The following is a 22,733-nucleotide window of genomic DNA, read 5'->3' as shown; positions in this document are numbered from 1 at the left end:
CATCGGCAGCTGTGTCTTGGCTGGATCGAGACAAGGTCTCACCGGTTCCAGTGGTTGAGTGATGTTGGGTCTCCCTTTCTCCGTCGTGCTAGTCTAGACGGGCTAAAGCTGAAGACTTCCCATTTGCGGATTGTCCGACTACATATTACAAGGTTACGCTGGCTTCATGTGGGAGAGGTGGCGCGCGGGCAGCTCGCGACAGTGTGTGGGGTGGTTTGGTTCCCAGGTGCCCTTTTGTAATTTCTTCTTCTTCTTCTTCTTCTTCTTCTTCTTCTGTGTGGGGTGGTTTGGTTCCCAGGTGCCCTTTTGTAATTTCTTCTTCTGTGTGGGGTGGTTTGGTTTCCAGGTGTTCTTTTGTAATTTCTTCTTCTGTGTGGGGTGCTCTGTATCAGTGGTCGGAGTTAATATAGATCCAAGGTCCTTTCTGGAAAAATATATCTCTAATGCAATATTATATATCCCATAATGTAAAAGCGTCTTATTATGAGACGGATAGAGTAAATTTTAAACAAAAATCAACAAAATACCTTACATTCTACATTCTAGAATATCATGGCATGAAATACTCCTTTGTTCCAAATATTATGCTAACATTTATTTTTAAGTCAATCCTTGTAAGTGCAATCAAGTGTATAGAGATTTTTTTTATAATTCTTCCTCTGTTACTAAATATAAGTCTTTATAGAGATTCTACTATGCACCTCATACGGATGTATATAGATGCATTTTTAAAGTGTAGATTCATTTATTTTACTTCGTATGTAGTTCATAGTGGAATCTAATAATCCACGGATTGCAGGTTTTCACTCACACCATGGATTCGAGTTTAGAACCCTTGCTTCTCCTGCAGAATTGCTTCCAGGAATCACGTCTCTATTCAGTTAGAGTACTACATACAAATTATTTAGAGTAGTACTAGTAGAGGTTTAACAAAAATAGAAGCATGCGTTGACCAACGACATGGTAGGTCCACCAGTGCTACTATGGCCAGTCGGCTTCCTGCCGAACTTGTTGGGCACCGCTCAGCTGGCTCGTATCGCAAAGCAGGCTAGTTTTCCGCGGCCAGAGCTCATGCCTGCGCGAGGAGGATAGGTAGATATTCAGCGTAGTAGTACCAAATTCCATGTCCAGTCGAGACGCGACGACGAGGCGTCGGTGGAGGATACAGGAGTTATCGGTGCCGACATCCGGCACCGACTGGACGCCACCGTACGCCGGGAGAGGGATCGCCCGGCGAGAGCCACACGTACTACTACGTGGGCGCGCTGCGCTATCTGGAACGGCATAAAGTAGATTACCACTGACTGACTGACGCCCTGCTTGTGACGACCCGAACGAACACGAGCGGAGAACACTGTCGCATGTCTGCGCTCTGGAGCCGCACCGATGACATACATGATCACCTGCCTGCCATACCAAACTCCCCTTGACCCCTTGCGCCCGACGCAGCAGCCCAGCCCTGGCCCTGGCCCGACGATACATCAATCACTAATCTGACGGTACTACTAAGCCATGCTTAACACGCCCGGCCATGCATCTTGTTCCGATCAAGGATCTGCGATAAAGCTGGTCATAGTGGAGATAATTATACTAGTGTTATACATATGATATTAGTTTAATTATTTTTGGACAAAGGAGGATGATCACCCATCTTTGCATCTGAACAATGCATACGGTCATTTTATTAATTATTCTCGCAAGACCTTACAAAGTTATATAACAGTAAAAATAAAGTCGTCGTCTAAGTAACAAACTGTCGCTATACCTATCCAGTTGATGAAGAGGCGTAGATAGCCTGGACATAATACCAAACAGAATAGCAGCCAAGCCTAACATCTAAGACCTGAGACCCCAACCTAGCCACTTGCCGAGTCTGGGACACACACTGGACCGGCGTGCTCTCAGAGGCCGCCGCCGCCAACTGCCACCTCTTCATCTTCAGAACTGTACTGATGCATCAACCTTACTCGGTCTAACTATCGTCGACGCCACCACGGTGCCCAACGACACCTCCTCCCTGCGCGCAAACAGCTGAGCACGTCGCAGTCGCCACTGATACACCTCAGCGCCAAGCTGCCAAGTACCACCAGCTGACACAGCTTAAAGTCTTTGAAAGATCTGCGTGCGTAGCACCTGCCGACTAGGCATGACAAAGCGTAGCACCTATCGGTCAGGCATGACTTGACATCTCCACCAAAGCTCCATGCAAGACGAAGCCGCTCCACCTCCTGCCTCTGACTTCCAGCGCTGCTCCACAAACGATGCTCTCAAGAGAGAAACGACACCGCAGTGCCGCCATCGTCCGATCTGAAACACCAGATCCTAGGGTTTCCCCCGGAGCAGCACGGGTGTGTCGACAGTAGTTACATGACGATGCTTTCATCAAGGTAACGGCGTAGAACGCCGCCATCGCCTGCCTTCGGCTCGGTTTTCACCGGCAACCATGTCTCCCCAACTCGCAGCCGGAACTAGATGATGGATCTCAAGATCCGATCACCAAGCTTCTGGTCGGCCACCACCGACGAAGATGACCACCACCACTGGCTACACCGGCCAGAACAGATCTGCCATGGGTGCCGCCAAGCAGTCCACCAGGCCCTCGACGTCACCGCCTATCTAAAGCCAGATGACATGCCGCCGAAGACTGTTGGAAATATGCCCTAGAGGCAATAATAAATTGATTATTATTATATTTCTTTGTTCATGATAATTGTTTATTATCCATGCTAGAATTTTATTGATAGGAAACTCAGATACATGTGTGGATACATAGACAACACCATGTCCCTAGTAAGCCTCTAGTTGACTAGCTCGTTAATCAATAGATGGTTACGGTTTCCTGACCATGGACATTGGATGTCGTTGATAACGGGATCACATCATTAGGAGAATGATGTGATGGACAAGACCCAATCCTAAGCCTAGCACAAGATCATGTAGTTCGTATGCTAAAGCTTTTCTAATGTCAAGTATCATTTCCTTAGACCATGAGATTGTGCAACTCCCGGATACCGTAGGAGTGCTTTGGGTGTGCCAAACGTCACAACGTAACTGGGTGGCTATAAAGGTACACTACGGGTATCTCTGAAAGTGTCTGTTGGGTTGGCACGAATCGAGATTGGGATTTTGTCACTCCGTATAAACGGAGAGGTATCTTTGGGCCCACTCGGTAGGACATCATCATAATGTGCACAATGTGACCAAGGGGTTGATCACGGGATGATGTGTTACGGAACGAGTAAAGAGACTTGCCGGTAACGAGATTGAACAAGGTATCGGTATACCGACGATCGAATCTCGGGCAAGTACCATACCGCTAGACAAAGGGAATTGTATACGGGATTGATTGAGTCCTTGACATCGTGGTTCATCCGATGAGATCATCGTGGAACATGTGGGAGCCAACATGGGTATCCAGATCCCGCTGTTGGTTATTGACCGGAGAACATCTCGGTCATGACTACATGTCTTCCGAACCCGTAGGGTCTACACACTTAAGGTTCGATGACGCTAGGGTTATAAAGGAAGTTTGTATGTGGTTACCGAATGTTGTTCGGAGTCCCGGATGAGATCCCGGACGTCACGAGGAGTTCCGGAATGGTCCGGAGGTAAAGATTTATATATAGGAAGTCCTGTTTCGGCCATCGGGACAAGTTTCGGGGTCATCGGTATTGTACCGGGACCACCGGAAGGGTCCCGGGGGCCCACCGGGTGGGGCCACCTGCTCCGGGGGGCCACATGGGCTGTAGGGGGTGCACCTTGGCCTACATGGGCCAAGGGCACCAGCCCCTAGAGGCCCATGCGCCAAGATATAAGAAAAAGGGGAGAGTCCTAAAGGGGGAAGGCACCTCCGAGGTGCCTTGGGGAGGATGGACTCCTCCCCCCTCTTAGCCGCACCTTTTCCTTGGAGGAAGGGGCAAGGCTGCGCCTCCCCCCTCTCCCCTGCCCCTATATATAGTGGAGGGGAGGGAGGGCATCCATACCTGAGCCCTTGGCGCCTCCCTCCCTCCCGTGACACCTCCTCCTCTCCCGTAGGTGCTTGGCGAAGCCCTGCAGGATTGCCACGCTCCTCCATCACCACCACGCCGTTGTGCTGCTGCTGGATGGAGTCTTCCTCAACCTCTCCCTCTCTCCTTGCTGGATCAAGGCGTGGGAGACATCGTCGAGCTGTACGTGTGTTGAACGCGGAGGTGCCGTCCGTTCGGCACTAGGATCATCGGTGATCTGAATCACGACGAGTACGACTCCATCAACCCCGTTCACTTGAACGCTTCCGCTTAGCGATCTACAAGGGTATGTAGATGCACTCTCCTTCCCCTCGTTGCTAGTCTCTCCATAGATAGATCTTGGTGACACATAGGAAAATTTTGAATTTCTGCTACGTTCCCCAACAGTGGCATCATGAGCTAGGTCTATTGCGTAGATTCTTTGCACGAGTAGAACACAAAGTAGTTGTGGGCGTCGATATTGTTCAATATGCTTGCCGTTACTAGTCTTATCTTGATTCGGCGGCATCGTGGGATGAAGCGGCCCGGACCAACCTTACACGTACGCTTACGTGAGACCGGTTCCACCGACAAACATGCACTAGTTGCATAAGGTGGCTGGCGGGTGTCTGTCTCTCCCACTTTAGTCGGATCGGATTCGATGAAAAGGGTCCTTATGAAGGGTAAATAGCAATTGGCATATCACGTTGTGGTTCATGCATAGGTAAGAAACGTTCTTGCTAGAAACCCATAGCAGCCACGTAAAACATGCAAACAACAATTAGAGGACGTCTAACTTGTTTTTGCAGGGTATGCTATGTGATGTGATATGGCCAAAAAGGATATGATGAATGATATATGTGATGTATGAGATTGATCATGTTCTTGTAATAGGAATCACGACTTGCATGTCGATGAGTATGACAACCGGCAGGAGCCATAGGAGTTGTCTTTATTTATTTGTGACCTGCGTGTCAACTTAAACGTCATGTAATTACTTTACTTTATTGCTAACCGTTAGCCATAGTAGTAGAAGTAATAGTTGGCGAGGCAACTTCATGAAGACACGATGATGGAGATCATGATGATGGAGATCATGGTGTCATGCCGGTGACGATGATGATCATGGAGCCCCGAAGATGGAGATCAAAAGGAGCAAAGTGATGATGGCCATATCATGTCACTATTTGATTGCATGTGATGTTTATCATGTTTATACATCTTATTTACTTAGAACGACGGTAGTAAATAAGATGATCCCTTACAACAATTTCAAGAAGTGTTCTCCCCTAACTGTGCACCGTTGCGACAGTTCGTGTTTCGAAGCACCACGTGATGATCGGGTGTTAGATTCTAACGTTCACATACAACGGGTGTAAGACAGATTTACACACGCGAAACACTTAGGGTTAACTTGATGAGCCTAGCATGTACAGACATGGCCTCGGAACACGGAGACCGAAAGGTCGAACATGAGTCGTATAGAAGATACGATCAACATGAAGATGTTCACCGATGATGACTAGTCCGTCTCACGTGATGATCGGACACGGCCTAGTTTGACTCGGATCATGTAATCACTTAGATGACTAGAGGGATGTCTATCTGAGTGGGAGTTCATAAGATGAACTTAATTATCCTGAACATAGTCAAAAGGTTTTTGCAAATTATGTCGTAGCTCACGCTATAGTTCTACTGTTTAGATATGTTCCTAGAGAAAATTTAGTTGAAAGTTGATAGTAGCAATTATGCGGACTAGGTCCGTAAACTGAGGATTGTCCTCATTGCTTCATAGAAAGCTTATGTCCTTAATGCACCGCTCAGTGTGCTGAACCCCAAACGTCGTTTGTACACGTTTTGATAACTACGTGATAGTTCAGTGAAACGATTTAGAGTTGAGGCACCAAAGACGTTTTCCGAAATGTCGCGGAACATATGAGATGTTTCGAGGGCTGAAATTGGGATTTCAGGCTCGTGCCCACGTCAAGAGGTATGAGACCTCCGACGATTTTCTTAGCCTGCAAACTAAGGGAGAAAAGCTCAACCGTTGAGCTTGTGCTCAGATTGTATGAGTGCGACAATCACTTGAATCGAATGGGAGTTGATCTTCCAGATGAGATAGTGATGTTTCTCCAAAGACATTGCCACCAAGCTGCTAGAGCTTCGTGATGAACTATAACATATCAGGGATAGATATGATGATCCTTGAGGTATTCGCGATGTTTGACACCGCGAAAGTAGAAATCAAGAAGGAGCATCAATTGTTGATGGTTGGTGAAACCACTAGTTTCAAGAAGGGCAAGGGCAAGAAGGGATACTTCATGAAACGGCAAATCAGCTGCTGCTCTAGTGAAGAAACCCAAGGTAAAACCCAAACCCGAGACTAAGTGCTTCTGTAATAAGGGGAACAACCACTGGAGCTGAATTACCCTAGATACTTGGTAGATGAGAAGGCTGGCAAGGTCGATAGAAGTATATTGGATATACATTATGTTAATGTGTACTTTACTAGTACTCCTAGTAGCACCAGGGTATTAGATACCAGTTCGGTTGCTAAGTGTTAGTAACTCGAAATAAAAGCTACGGAATAAACGGAGACTAGCTAAAAGTGAGCTGACGATATATGTTGGAAGTGTTTCCAAGTTTGATGTAATCAAAGATCGCACGCTCCCTCTACCATCAAGATTAGCATTAAACCTGAATGGTTGATTGAATCTCGATCGTAGTGATACACATTTTCATGCCAAAAGATAGTAATGATAGTACCACTTACTGGTGGCACTGCCATGTAAGTCATATTGGTTTAAAACGCATGAAGAAGCTCCATGTTGATGGATCTTTGGACTCACTCATTTTTGAAAAGTTTGAGACACGCGAACCATGTCTATTGGTGTATACGCATGAAGAAACTCCATGCAGATGGATCGTTTGGACTCACTTGATTTTGGATCACTTGAGATATGCAAATCATACCACATAGGCAAGATGACTGAAAAGCCTCGGTTTCAGTAAAATGGAACAAGATAGCAACTTGTTGGAAGCAACACATTTTGATGTGTGCAGTCCAATGAGTGCTGAGGCATGCAGTGAATATCGTTATGTTCTTACTTCACAGATGATTCGAGTAGATGTTGAGAATATTTACTTGATGAAACACAAGTCTGAATTATTGAATGGTTCAAGTAATTTCAGAGTGAAGTAGAAGATCATTGTGACAAGAGGATAAAATGTCTATGATATGATCATAGAGATGAGTATCTGAGTTACGAGTTTTGGCAAACAATTAAGACATTGTGGAAATTGTTTCACAATTAATACCGCCTGGAACACCATAGTGTGATGGTGTGTCCGAACATCATAGTTGCACCCTATTGGATATGATGCATACCATGATGTCTCTTATCGAACTGCCACGATAGTTTATGGGTTAGGCATTAAAGACAACCACATTCACTTTAAATAGGGCACCACGTAATTCCGATGAGATGACACCGTATGAATTATGGTTTAGAGAAACCTAAGTTGTCGTTTCTTAAAGGTTTGGGGCTGCGACGCTTATGTGAAAAAGTTTCAGGATTAAGCTCGAACCCAAAGCGGATAAAGTACATCTTCATAGGACACCCAAAAACAGTTGGGTATACCTCCTAATTCAGATCCGAAAGCAATATAAATTGTTTCTAGAATTGGGTCCTTTCTCGAGGAAAGGTTTCTCTCGAAAGAATTGAGTGGGAGGATGGTGGAGACTTGATGAGGTTATTGAACCATCACTTCAACCATTGTGTAGCAGGGCACAGGAAGTTGTTCATGTGGCACCTACACCAATTGAAGTAGAAGCTTATGATAGTGATCATGAAACTTCAGATCAAGTTACTCCCAAACCTCGTAGGGTGACAAGGATACGTACTACTTCAGAGTGGTACAGTAATCCTGTCTTGGAAGTCATGTTGCTAGACAACAATGAACCTACGAGCTATGGAGAAGCGATGGTGGGCCTGGATTCCGATAAATGGCTCGAGGCCATGTAATCCGAGAGAGGATCCATATATGAAAACAAAGTGTAGACTTTGGAAGAACTACTTGATGGTCGTAAGGCTGTTGAGTACAGATGGATTTTGAAAGGAAGACAGACAATGATGGTAAGTGTCACCATTGAAGAAAGCTCGACTTGTCGTTAAGAAGTTTCCCGACAAGTTCAAGGAGTTGAGTGCGGTGAGACTTTCTCACTCGTAGCGATGCTAAGAGTCTGTTGGAATTATATTAGCAATTACTGCATCATTTATGAAATCTTGCAGATAGGATGTCAAAACATTGTTTCCTCGATGATTTTTGAGGAAAGGTTGTATGTGATACAACCGGAAGGTTTTGTCTATCCTGAAATATGCTAATAAGTATGCAAAGCTCCAGCAATCCTTCTGAGGACTGGAGTGAGTATCTCGGAGTTGGAATGTATGCTTTGATGATGATCAAAGATTTTGGGTGTATACAAAGTTTATGAGTAACTTGTATTTCCAAAGAAGTGAGTGGGAGCACTATAGAATTTCCGATGAGTATATGTTGTTAACATATTGTTGATCGGAAATGACGTAGGATTTCTGGAAAGCATATAGGGTTATTTGGAAAGTATTTTTCAATGGAAAAGCCTGGATTAAGCTACTTGAACATTGAGCATCAAGATCTATAAGGATAGATCAAAACGCTTAATAGTACTTTCAAACGAGCACATACCTTGACATGATCTTGAAGGTGTTCAAGATGGATCAGTCAAAGAAGGAGTTCTTGCCTAAGTTGTAAGGTATGAAGTTAAGACTTAAAGCTCGACCACGGCAGAATAGAGAGAAAGGAACGAAGGTCGTCCCCTATGCTTAAGACATAGGCTCTACAATATGCTATGCTGTGTACCGCACCTGAAATGTGCTTTGCCATGAGTCAGTCAAGGGGTACAAAAGTGATCCAAGAATGGATCACAGGACAGCGGTCAAAGTTATCCTTAGTAACTAGTGGACTAAGGAATTTTCTCAATTATGGAGGTGGTAAAAGAGTTCGTCGTAAAGGGTTACGTCGATGCAAGCTTAACACCTATCCGGATAGCTCTGAGTAGAGATACCGGATACGTATAATGGAGCAACAATTTAGAATAGCTCCAAGTAGAACAATTATTTGGAATAGCTCCAAATAGAACGTGATAGCTGCATCTAGGAGATGACATAGAGATTTGTAAAGCACACACGGATCTGAAAGGTTCAGACCCGTTGACTATAACCTCTCTCACAAGCATAACATGATCAAACCCAGAACTCATCGAGTGTTAATCACATGGTAAATGTGAACTAGATTATTGACTCTAGTAAACTCTTTGGGTGTTAGTCACATGGGGATGTGACCTTGAGTGTTAATCACATATCGATGTGAACTAGATTATTGACTCTAGTGCAAGTGGGAGACTGTTGGAAATATGCCCTAGAGGCAATAATAAATTGATTATTATTATATTTCCTTGTTCATGATAATTGTTTATTATCCATGCTAGAATTTTATTGATAGGAAACTCAGATACATGTGTGGATACATAGACAACACCATGTCCCTAGTAAGCCTCTAGTTGACTAGCTCGTTAATCAATAGATGGTTACGGTTTCCTGACCATGGACATTGGATGTCGTTGATAACGGGATCACATCATTAGGAGAATGATGTGATGGACAAGACCCAATCCTAAGCCTAGCACAAGATCATGTAGTTCGTATACTAAAGCTTTTCTAATGTCAAGTATCATTTCCTTAGACCATTAGATTGTGCAACTCCCGGATACCGTAGGAGTGCTTTGGGTGTGCCAAACGTCACAACGTAATTGGGTGGCTATAAAGGTACACTACGGGTATCTCTGAAAGTGTCTGTTGGGTTGGCACGAATCGAGATTGGGATTTTGTCACTTCGTATAAACGGAGAGGTATCTCTGGGCCCACTCGGTAGGACATCATCATAATGTGCACAATGTGACCAAGGGGTTGATCACGGGATGATGTGTTACGGAACGAGTAAAGAGACTTGCCGGTAACGAGATTGAACAAGGTATCGGTATACCGACGATCGAATCTCGGGCAAGTACCATACCGCTAGACAAAGGGAATTGTATACGGGATTGATTGAGTCCTTGACATCGTGGTTCATCCGATGAGATCATCGTGGAACATGTGGGAGCCAACATGGGTATCCAGATCCCGCTGTTGGTTATTGACCGGAGAACATCTCGGTCATGACTACATGTCTCCCGAACCCGTAGGGTCTACACACTTAAGGTTCGATGACGCTAGGGTTATAAAGGAAGTTTGTATGTGGTTACCGAATGTTGTTCGGAGTCCCGGATGAGATCCCGGACGTCACGAGGAGTTCCGGAATGGTCCGGAGGTAAAGATTTATATATAGAAAGTCCTGTTTCGGCCATCGGGACAAGTTTCGGGGTCATCGGTATTGTACCGGGACCACCGAAAGGGTCCCGGGGGCCCACCGGGTGGGGCCACCTGCCCCGGGGGGCCACATGGGCTGTAGGGGGTGCGCCTTGGCCTACATGGGCCAAGGGCACCAGCCCCTAGAGGCCCATGCGCCAAGATATAAGAAAAAGGGGAGAGTCCTAAAGGGGGAAGGCACCTCCGAGGTGCCTTGGGGAGGATGGACTCCTCCCCCCCTCTTAGCCGCACCCTTTCCTTGGAGGAAGGGGCAAGGCTGCGCCTCCCCCCTCTCCCCTGTCCCTATATATAGTGGAGGGGAGGGAGGGCATCCATACCTGAGCCCTTGGCGCCTCCCTCCCTCCCGTGACACCTCCTCCTCTCCCGTAGGTGCTTGGCGAAGCCCTGCAGGATTGCCACGCTCCTCCATCACCACCACGCCGTTGTGTTGCTGCTAGATGGAGTCTTCCTCAACCTCTCCCTCTCTCCTTGCTGGATCAAGGCGTGGGAGACATCGTCGAGCTGTACGTGTGTTGAACGCGGAGGTGCCGTCCGTTCGGCACTAGGATCATCGGTGATCTGAATCACGACGAGTACGACTCCATCAACCCCGTTCACTTGAACGCTTCCGCTTAGCGATCTACAAGGGTATGTAGATGCACTCTCCTTCCCCTCGTTGCTAGTCTCTCCATGGATAGATCTTGGTGACACGTAGGAAAATTTTGAATTTCTGCTACGTTCCCCAACAAAGACCGCATCGCGCCGCCGCCCGATCCAGGCCAGCAGCCGCCCGTGGCCCGAGGCAGGGCCGACCGCCGCCGCTGTCGCAGCCAACGCCGCCGCTTCTAGATGGGCCGCACCTCCACGCATGTTGGGGCTCCGCCACCCCTGAGACGCGGGAGGGAGGAAGAGCCCCCGCCACCGCCGTCAGCCTCCGGGCGCAAGCCGGCGGCGTCCTTCGGCGGCGGCGCGAGGAGGGGAGCAAGATGGGCTAGGCCCCAACGACGGCTAGTGTTGGGGAGCCACCCGAGTTGCCCGAGCGAGGGGCGACGTGGGGGCCTCGGTCCTCGGCATTATCTACTCAAGATCATAATGACACTAGTCTAAGTTCTTCATAGTGCAAAGTACTAACATAAGAGCATCTCTAGTGGATGGTGTAAATTTGGACGTGTATATCTCCATATACACCTTACTAAATTATACACCTTCCAGTTTTTCAGTGGAACGTGTAAATTAGGACGTGCATATTAGAAACGCGACGGCGACCTGGGGGCGAGCTCCTCCGATCCTTTCTCCGGGCGGGCGCAGGACGAAGCAGCGGTCTCCTTTTCGCGAGCTCACGAGCGTGGCTTGCTCGTGCATATTTCCACGCCTTGTACCGTCGTGGCCTGGGCGTGGAGGTTTACACGCCCTTTTACACGAGTCGCTGGGAGCAGTTTTTCAGCTCACATCGTGTATATTTGCTATACATGTCCATATAGATGATCCACTAAAAATGCTCTAATAGTAGTGTTATAGATTGCTTCATTTATTAGCTTATAGACTTATTTTGTCTCGAAAAACGCTATGTTACAATAACATACTATTGGGATGTTATCACAAGTACTTTTTCTATTAGATATTTGTCACATAAGTAAAATTGTCTTGAGATGTGTTAAATTACTACCTAAGTTAGCCCACTATGGCTAGCCTAACCACTGGCCCGAAGCAAGACAGGCAAATAAACAAGTGGCACGGGCGCACTGCGAGAGCCTGAGCAGCGGTCGATCGAGGAGGCTGTCTGTCTGTCACCCTTCCTTGGCCGCCCAACGTTCGGCTGCACGGTAATCATGGCGGGTGGGGCGGCGGGGCCCACGGTCACTGTCTGGCGCCGAAGAAGAGGACGTTGGCTTTGCCCGCCCATCTTCAGGGTCGTCAGCTTTATGTATGTGTCGCCAGGAAACATGCACTGCCTCGGCGCTTTGACTATGCAGGCAGGCAGGCCCCCGGACCCGCACCAGAGCCCATCCATGCCTACTCTATCTAGCAGCTACAATAGCCCACTACTCGTAGCTCCAGTGCACGGCGAGCTTGCTTCTGCCAACGTCCTCTTCTGCCAACTTCCGCACAAAGCAGGAACGCGGCACAATGCGGCGGAGGTGGTGTGTGGAATGAAGAGGGGGCATATGCGCGTTCTGTTTGTGCCGCGTTGCGTTGGTGGTGGCTGCGGGACGCCCTGCTTTGCACAGTGGCACCTAAAGAGGGGGCATATGCGCGGATATAGAGGGGCCAAAAGGAAAGAATCCATGCATGCTCCGTCACTTTGTTGCCTCGAAAAAGAGGAGAGGGAAAACAAGGAAAATTTAGACCATAAAATTCTAGGCCTAGCTCCACCCATCATACATGCACCGGCTTCCCTATTTAGAGCATCAACAACCGAACCCTTAAACCCGTCTTAAACGCCTGGGAAGGCCGCCCGGTCACTGCCCTGTCACGATTTTTTGATTCAGACGAGCCTCTTAAACGATTCTCAAACGTCCGGACTGACCGGCGGCCCCCATATCCAGCCCAAATATGGGACGGATATGGACGCGTCCGCCACGTCGGACCCGACAACCCGACCCCACTCCAAATTGCACCAATCCCCTCCCTCCCCCGAGCTGCCGGATCCATTTGCTCTCTCCTCTGTCCTTTCTCCCTTAGCGCCATCCGCCTCACAGCTCCGCCGCCGTTCCCAGACTCTTTGCCGTCAGCTCTAGAAGAGCGCTCCCGTCCTCGCCGCGAGGGACGCTGTCGCCGGCCCGGACGCCCCCGTGGTACGTCTGGCAACTCTCCGGCTCCGCCTTGCGCTTGATGTGTTCGACACATTGACCGACCGGAATTATTGTGATTTTGTTAGGTAAATGATGGATTCCCATGCTTCGTCGGACGAGGAGTATGGACAAACGGAGCTTGACCAAATGATTCAAGATGAGCTCTTTGATTTGTCGTATTCGGATGAAGGAGTGGACATGATCATGCTCATGAGATGCAAGAGAAAATGGACCGGCAAGTGGAGCATATTCTCAACTTCTAGGGCTCAATCAAAGGGAGATGAGTGATCAACCAGGACAGAGTGTCCAAAGCAAAGCTACTGCACAATGACTACTTTGCTCCCGCACTTGCTTTTTCGGATGATCCATGGTTTCGTCGCCGTTTTCGCATGCAGAAACCATTGTTTTTGCGCATTGTGGAGGGAGTGGAGGCACACGACTACTACTTCAAGCTGAGAAGGGATTGCTGCTGCCAGCTCTCTTTCTCGACCAAGCAGAAATGCACGGCTGCTCTGAGGATGCTTGCACTTGGTATTGCTGCAGACACCGTTGGCGAGATGGTCATGACGGGGGAGAGCACGTGCCTCAAGACTACTATCAAATTTGCTCCCGTCGTGGTTGAGGTTTTTGGACCAGAGTATCTCAGAGAACCAAATGCGCAAGACACAGAGAAGTTGTTGGCTATTGAAGAGGCAAGAGGGTTTCCAGGAATGCTCGGATCAATTGATTGCATGCATTGGCAATGGAAAAACTGCCCGAAATGTCTGCGGGAAATGTATCAGGGTCACACCAGAGAGGCCAGCATCATACTAGAAGCAGTGGCATCAGATGACTTATGGATTTGGCATGCTTTCTTTGAAATGCCCGGTTCTCACAACGACATCAACGTGCTTCAACGATCTTCGGTGTTCAGAAGGCTTTGCAATGAGGAATCACCGCCGCGCAACTACACCGTCAACGACAGGGACTACAACATGTGGTACTATCTTACTCATGGTATCTATCCTCAGTGGGCGACGTTTGTGAAGACCATATCTGAGCCGCGTGGCAATAAATAGAGCCACTTTGCAACAATGCAGGAAGCAGCTAGGAAGGACGTGGAGAGGGCATTTGGCGTGCTTCAAACTCGTTGGGGAATTGTGGAAGCGCTGCAATGATGTGGAAATCGAAAACTTTATGGAAGCTGATGACATATTGTGTTATTCTACACAATATGATTGTCAAGGACGAGGATGATGGTGTAGCCCAAACCCATGATTTTCAAGCACCCGAAGAACAAATTGAAATCCCAGAAGATCAAGATGCGGCTCAGTTTATGAACTTTCTGCAAATGCATCAGAATCTTCAAAATCAGTAGGTGCACACACAACTACTCAATGATCTTGTGAAGTACATGTGGATGCACAATAGCAACCAAGGAGACAATGCTTGAGTTTGGCCCTTCAAATAAATTTTATGTAAACACTATGTATGCTTGATACCAACATTTATTATTTACGTGTGACATTGTATTGCATGATCGACGTGCATGTATTTGCATGGATTTCAGAATCCGGATTTGAGATATGTGAATGCACAGAAGAAAATATGAGGGCCTGTCCGGACGCGTCTGTAGGCGTGCCCAGACGCGTCCACGGACGTTTGAGGGGCCGGATTTGCCAAGTCCAGTTATAGATGCTCTTAACTTGCTTTGTTGAAAAAAACAACGCCTAGAAGACGTTTAGACACGCTTAGGCGCTAGGTGATGGCCCAACGCCTCACCTAGGGCATAAGCGAAACTCTAGGCACGGCAAGCAAAAAAAAGTCTATCCAAGCTAGATGTCATGTTGTATTACACTTTGTATGCCAAACATGTCATATTTCAATGGTAGTAGCTTGTAGTTCACTTATTTATATGTCATGAATTAATATAATACACATATCATAATCACAGAAACACCTTGATAGTAAAAGCCATATTACCGTCTAGGCAGTGCCTAGGACACATAACTACTACCTAGGCAGTAGGCAAAGATCAATCGTCTGGTTTACACCTACCGCTTTTTTCAATCTAGTTAACTCATCTCTTCCAAGCGTCAGAAAGCAACAACAAAACGCAGCGACGAGCTAGTTTAGCACGAAGAAAGTTTAGTCGGGGCGGGACATGCGCATGCATGCATTCGCCTGAACAAGTTCACATATTCCCACCGCGGCGTTCTTTCCTTCGTTAAGAGCGGCTTCAACAAGCCGACCCATTTCACCGTCCATATTCATTTGGATCGTCGTGGATAAAAACATAGGCCCAACGCATTGATCCAAACCTGAAATGCGCCAACTTGTTGTCGACGCCAACACGTTTCAGACCAAAATTTACACCTGTTTTGCGCCCACGCGGATGTGAAACAGACGCGTCACGCGTCCCCTCGGCATCTGCCGCGGCCCTGTATGTCGGCCGCTCAATAACCACCAGCGGTCGTATTAAACGCCAACACCTATGTCGGGCCCGCCTAACAATGTGTGGCACGGCCGCGTGCCCGTCCATTTTAATGGAAGCGTGCGGCGTGGCCGACATCATCCACTTCCATCTCCCCGTCCATATCTGGCCACGCTTGCTCCCTCGCAGGCGACCAGAAAACCATAGTTAGCCAGCCAACCCGAAACCCTAGCGAGCCATGGGCTTCTTCAGCGGGAAGGGGAAGGGAAGGTTCAGCACCGACGCGAGCTCTTCCTATGCGCTTCGTCCGTCGCCGCCAGCGGCTAGACGCGATTTGACACCGCGGGAGCGGGAGCGGCTGTACATACCAGCCCACCAGGCGCGGTGGCACTGGAAGTACCATCACCCATGTAGTATCAGGATGCCAACCTGCCGCACGACTGACATCTAGACCCGCAGCGGATCCCCATTCCGGCAGCACTGCGCTCCAAGCGGGCGCACCCGAGGAGGTTCGCTGGCGTGGCGAACTCCTTACGCCGGAGTAGCGCGCGATGCGTGCCTACGTGCCAGACTACCCCAACTGGGAGTGCTGGTTTGCGCTAGAGCACAAGGAGGAGCGCCGCCGCGGCGTCCACATCAACCACACCGTTCCCCCGCCGCCACTAGAGGTTTTGCCAGAGGAGGAGGCAGAGTACCAAAACGCCCTCGAGGAGGCCCTGGAGCGCGCGCTGGAGGCGAACCGGCTCGAGGAGGACGCGCATTGGGATTTGCTAGAGCATGCCCTAGGCTTGTCATCGGCGGGGCACTCTGTCCACGCTCCGTTGTTCGTCCCGCCACCGCTGCCGCCCTTCGTCGAACCCAAGACCGAGCCGGAGCAGGAGGCCACGCCCATACGAAAGCGGTCGCCGCCGCCGCCCACTTGGCCCGATGATCGAGACCTACTCTTGGACCTGCCAGCTCCATGAGTGAGTGAGTGAGCCTCCTTGCCACTAAGCCGCCACGCACGGACAAGGAGGCCACCCACCTTGAGCTCTTAAAGGCGCATTGACTCGCCAAGGAGGAGGCCGACAACGAGCGGCAGACGCGTCGGGAGCAGTAGTTGCGCCGTGACGAGGAGGCACTGCGCCTTGAGGAAGAGAAGGAGCGCGTCCGCCTCGCCGCAATGCCGTCGCCGCAACAGACGCCGAAGGAGGATGCCTTGGCGGCCTATCAAACCGCGTTCGTGTGGGCTGGGCTGCCTCCCGTCTACATCGACCTCACCGGCGATGACGAGGACGGCAAGGGCAAGGGTAAGGCGAACGCCTAGGTCAGCGTGCGAGCACGAAGTTTCTTTTCTAATTGTTTAATTAATGTATAAGTGGACTTTGGTCGACGGCTGACCGACCATTTTATGTTTAATCATGTCTTATTAAATTTATTTTGACCACTTGTTTATTAGGGGCTGTTTGGATTTAGCCCTTGTTCGCCCTGCCAACTGAGGGCACGCCAATATTTTGGCAGTGGAATCGGCTGCCCTCACCTCACCAATAAATTGGTCGCAAACCGAACGTGAAAGGCTGCTGGGCACCGGGCGGGCCAAATAATTGGAGCCCATCCAAACGATTGCCTGCACTCTGGTCAACGCCAAAGTTTTGGTCAGGCAACCATCGGCGCCCATCCAAACAGCCCCTTATTTATATTTTTTGAACACGGGTAAATATAGGTCTGTCTTCTGTTGGGCACACTAGTAGATTCAAATCAAAAAGCGGATGCCATTCACCTGATCGATTCAAATGGATGAAAAGCGGACAAAACATGCGTCTATTTGGATGACGGCGTTGGAATTGCTCTAATCGATCACTCAAATGCTTCAGCGGCAACGGACCAAGATTACTCGCAAGTGCGAAGTCCGAGCCCGTGCCCAGCAAGGTGGACTCCGTTGTCCGGACTAAGGGCGTGTTTGGTTGAAGGCCTGGGAGCTCTGCCTGAGAAAAAGTGGCGCCTGGATAACGCCTGGGACGAAGGAAAATTATGCCTGGCCAGGCTAGCCTCGCGGGTGGACGTTTGGTTTCTGTTGTGGCTATCTGCTCTGTCGTTGAGTGTTTACAGAATTTTTAAATAGCAGGTCTTTGCAGCTACTGGCTCCAATTAGTTCCAGGCCGGTGCAGAAGCACGTCCAGGCATATGGGTTGGGACGCCTGGGCCAGGCAAATCACTCTGCCTGGGCTAAGTACTGTCCTCTTTCTTTTACTAGCCAGGCTAATCACAGTACAGGCACGGCCACGCCAGGCAAGTATTTTTTTTCTCGGGACCCCAAGCAAACAATCACCAGGCAGGTTCCAGGCACAGCTCAGGCCAGGCATGCAATGATGAGGACATCAACCGAACACACCCTAACTCCGGTGAATGCCCTGCTGCGTCGATTGCGGCTGGCTTTTCCAGATAGGATCGAAAGGCTTCCTTCCGACCGCCACATACCTGCGAAATGAACAGTCCATTGCGCCAGTGTTCCAAACAGAGTACTAGAACGGTGTATACGCGCAAAGACAGGAAGCCTCCTCCCAAGAAAAGCTTAAGGTTTCTTTGCCTTCTGATTGGCGCCGCTTCCGGTCCGCCTCGTTTCTGATGGCCTTAGGATCATGGCGACGAGGTGGATTCCGGCCTTTGCCGACGGAAGGGCTTCATTTTTAGATATTTTTTTAAATTTTGTTAGGTTTTATGTTCTGCTTAGGAAGACGAGACAACGGCGGCTTCTTGAAGATGGAATAAGTCTGCCCCGTCTAGGCCTTGTTTCGATGGTGTGTCTAGCATCATCGGTGGGCGTGTGGAGGTGTGTCTTCGGCAGATCTATCCTTGATGGATTTGCTCGGATCTGATCGTAGTTCGTCTATGTTTGTGTTTTTTCAGGTTGGATCCTTCCAATCTACGCTACTCTTCATCGGTGGCGGTTGCTGTTCTGCCGCGCTGGTCCTATGGGGCCTTAGCACGACGACTTTCCGACTCTTTACTACAATAAGTTTTGCCCGACTCCGACGAGAAAGGGGTGATGACGACGGCGCGCCTTTGGCTTGCTTCAGTGCTTGTAATCGTCGCTAGATGGTCTACGGACATATATGTAATTTTTATTATTTTTAATGTTCATTGTATTGCCATGATTAAAGATGAATAGATTGTATTTTTTTTGAAAAAATACTAGAACGGTTTGGGTTGATCGTTTGTACGTGTTCGGATGCCCCGTTGTGATCGCCAAGCCAAGCGACGGACGAGGGATGAGTACAATGATGATCTCGCTGACTTGATTCGGATCGTGCGTGGGCAGGCATGCTGGCAAGATTAGCATATCTAGGCGCCGACGATATGATGGTCATCATGATGCTAAGGAGACGCTAAGTACCTAGTAAAAATTCAGATGGGTCACCACCATAAGGAAAAAGGCTAGCTCGCCTTTGTGCTTGTACAAGGACCTCAATGAAGTAAAAACGTAGCGTTCGTTAAAAAGTCCCTTCGCCATATCGACTACCAGATGTCTATCGCGACTTCATCAATCTTAAAATGTTGTGCCGGCTCAATATCTTGAAGGTGCTTATAAAGATAAGGTATGCATGCGTGTGTTCATAGGGTGAATATATATGCATGTATGTGAACATCTACGTTATAATGTGTTAAAAGATGAATACTTTCCACGTGAGACTATGTTATTCACTGTCTGCACGTCCACTGTCAAAGTACCTCTGAACCATTGTTGGCGCGGACGGTCATTCACGAGGGCTGTGAGGCTATAATGCTTCGGTTGCATCATTGGAAAAAGTCTGAAATAAACCTTCAACTTATAGACGAAAGTTAAATCAAACCCCAAACTTTAAATTCTGGAAATCAGCACACTGAATTATTTAATCCTGATCTATTTTGATCCTTGAGAGAGTTTTTTTTGAGGGGTGAAATATTCATTTATTCATCACCGAAATCTACATGATGTGGGATACAACGAGGGTCATGAGAGGTGCCAAACCAGACGTGGCGACCCAGACCCTGAGAAACAGAAAAACGAGCTAATTTATGTGCTTCATAATTAACAGCACGACCCTCGAAAATAAACTTGAAATTATGCAACGCGACTTTCAGCCTAATCTCAGCAATGATCGCTCCATGCACCCCTAGTGTTCCAGACGTGATATCGGACACCACTTGCTTGCAGTCCCTGGAGATCACGCAATGTGTCAGATTCATGTCCTCCGCCAGGGCTAGCGCCTCCCTGCATGCCACTGCCTCCAGTGTTATTGGATTGCTCACACCATGAATAACCAGCGCCGAGCTTCCCAGGTAGTTTCCTCCTTCATCTCTGCAAACGGCTGCTGCTGCTCCACCTCGCTCATGCCTAACAGCAGCATCAACGTGGATCTTAGCAAACCCCGACGGTGGAGCCTTGGCTCTTGGGCGGGCTGGAGTAACCGATGCAGGTACCCGAATCGGTGCAAGTTTCTGTTGAACTGAAACTATCTGTAAATCGTCGATGAACCTGTGAATGAATGCTTGGGTAGATTGTGGACTCTGAAAGATCCCTTCGTGTATGCTTTTCTCCTAGCTGACCAGATCGCCCATTGAGTGACAGAGAGCAGCACAAACTTGTCATGCTCCAGCATCTCCATTAATGAAAACAGCCAGTGTTTGGCAGTAGGTTCCGTAACCATCATCATTTTATGCACCAGCTCGTCATCGATCAATGCCCACACGCATCTGGATGCAACACATTCCAGCAACGAGTGCCTCCACAAATCTGGCGCTCCGCACAATCCACAACTAGCCGAATCAGTCATATGTCTGTGCGCTCGTACGTCGTTTGTGGGCAAGGAATGCTTAGATAGTCGCCACAGAAACATTCTCACCTTTGCCGGGACGGGCGTTTTCCATAAAGTTTTCCACGTACCTTCCTCATCATTTGAATTTGAGGAGCCGGGATTTCCATCAAGCCAAGCTTCTCTTCGTTGCTTAGTGGCCACTAACATACGATATGCAGACTTGACCGAAAAAACTCTGTGCTTCTCATAGTGCCAGCTCCAGAAATCAGACAAGTTTCGGGTGCATAGTGGGATGCTCAGGATTATTCGGGTGTCCATCGACAAGAAGGTCGCTTCTACTTTCGCTCGGTCCCAAGACGCGGATGTATGATCGATTAGCTCAGACACTCTGCTTGGTGGATTTATCACCAAACACCCATATGGTCTCAGCATCTCCTCCCTCGGGATCCAGTTGTCCCTCCATATATATGTTGTCTCTCCATTCCCGATCCTTCTGATCAATCCTTGTTTCAGTATATCTCTGCCTTCAACTACAACCCTCCACACTTGGCTAGGATGGCCACCCAAATTAGCTTCTAAAATATCAGACTGCGGGTAGTAGATGCTTCTAAGGATTCTGGCACATAGGGTATTGGGACGCTGCAGCAACCTCCAGGCTTGTCTAGCTAGCATAGCTAGATTAAACAATTCAAAGTCCTTGAATCCTAAACCCCCCATACCCTTAGGTTTTGGTGGGGCAGTAAGGATGGCAAAAGAAAACCGCATTGGGTTTCTTGGCAAACGATCCTTGAGAGAGTTACCAAACTTGTCGACGTGGCATGTTAAATCCGGAATTGTTGGCTGCGGACTCCACTATGCCGGCCCACCAGGCATGAAGCGATTTTTTTTCTTTTTCTTAAAGCGCAACGTGTAAAGTACATTTGCCTCAAAAAAAGTGAAAAGTACATAACAAAAACAACTCCGGCTGAGTAGAACTTGGGATCTGACAGAACTCATCCCGATAGCCACTAGAACAGATGACTATGAATGATATAATTAGAGGCCCGAAAATTTAAGCACACGCCAAAGCGTTGAACTTTGAAAACTTTTTGGGGCAAAACATTTTTAAATTTATATAAAATGGGAATTTTTTTGAAACTACAACAAATGTGTAAAGAAAATGTCTGTGACATCAACAAAATATCACTAGTTTAGATAAATGTATGTGGTATTTCAAAAAAAATGTTTGCAGAATGTAAAATAATATTCGTGTGATTCAAAAAAATGTTTAGTCCATTAAAAATGTAACATTTCAAGAATGTTCACGAGTTTCAAAAATGATCTTCTGACATTTAAAAAAAATGTGTATACAATTTTAAAAAAATGTTTGCGTGATGTAAAACAGTGTATCACACCCTTAAAAGACTATATGCGACATATATTTGAAAAAAAGTGTATACAATTTTAAAAAATGTGTAAGAATGGAAAAAATGTTAGTGTAGTTTATAAAATGTTTATTGTTGTTAGGAAATTGTAAAACGTGTATTTGGAAAAATATTACCATGTATTAAAAATATATTTGAAACATGTATTTTAAAAAATGTACGGAATGTATTTGAAAAATGTCAAAAGTGTATCAAAAGTTATTTCATGTGTGCGCTAAACATGTACATTGGGTACTGAGAATAATTAGATATGTGTAAAAAAGAAAATCGGTAACCAGTAAAGAATCAAAATAAAAGCAAAAAAACAAATAATATGAAAAAAACAAAATGATTCAAAAGTATAACGAAGAAAGAAAATCAGTGAAAAAACAAAGTATAGCGAAGGAAAGAAAGTAGAAGAAAAGCGATGAAAAACCAAAGTAAAAACAAACGAAATCAAAAAAAGAAAAAGAAAAGAAAAACAAGAGCAACGCTAGCGATTCCGCTAATGTGCCTGCCCAATTCAGCGAATACCAGCTAGATCCTCTCAAGGTTTGAAATAGACCAGGATGCTGATTTCAAGGATTGAGAGTTCATGATTTGGTTTAGCTTTCGCCTACAAGTTTAAGGCTTATTTTTGACTTTTACCTGCATCATCTGATGCGCGAGATTGTGTGCAGCTCAGTCAATCCTTTATCAATGCAACTCTATTTCTGAGCAGTAAAGATCGTTGCACTGATGAAGCTAAGATCGTAACTAGCGTCACTCGAAGGCCTCCGGCTATGCCTGGAATAGGTTCCTATGTCAGCTTGGAAAAAAAAAAGCTTGGCTCTGATGTGTTTCTCTGTCTCCAAACTCAGAAACTGATATTATACGCTGTGGGAAACACTGGTTTTTGCGATGGTATTCAACGGACCCCTC

This window comes from Triticum aestivum, chromosome 5A (assembly GCF_018294505.1).
Source record: "Triticum aestivum cultivar Chinese Spring chromosome 5A, IWGSC CS RefSeq v2.1, whole genome shotgun sequence".
Classification (NCBI taxonomy): Eukaryota; Viridiplantae; Streptophyta; class Magnoliopsida; order Poales; family Poaceae; genus Triticum; species Triticum aestivum.
This window is presented reverse-complemented; position numbering follows the sequence as displayed.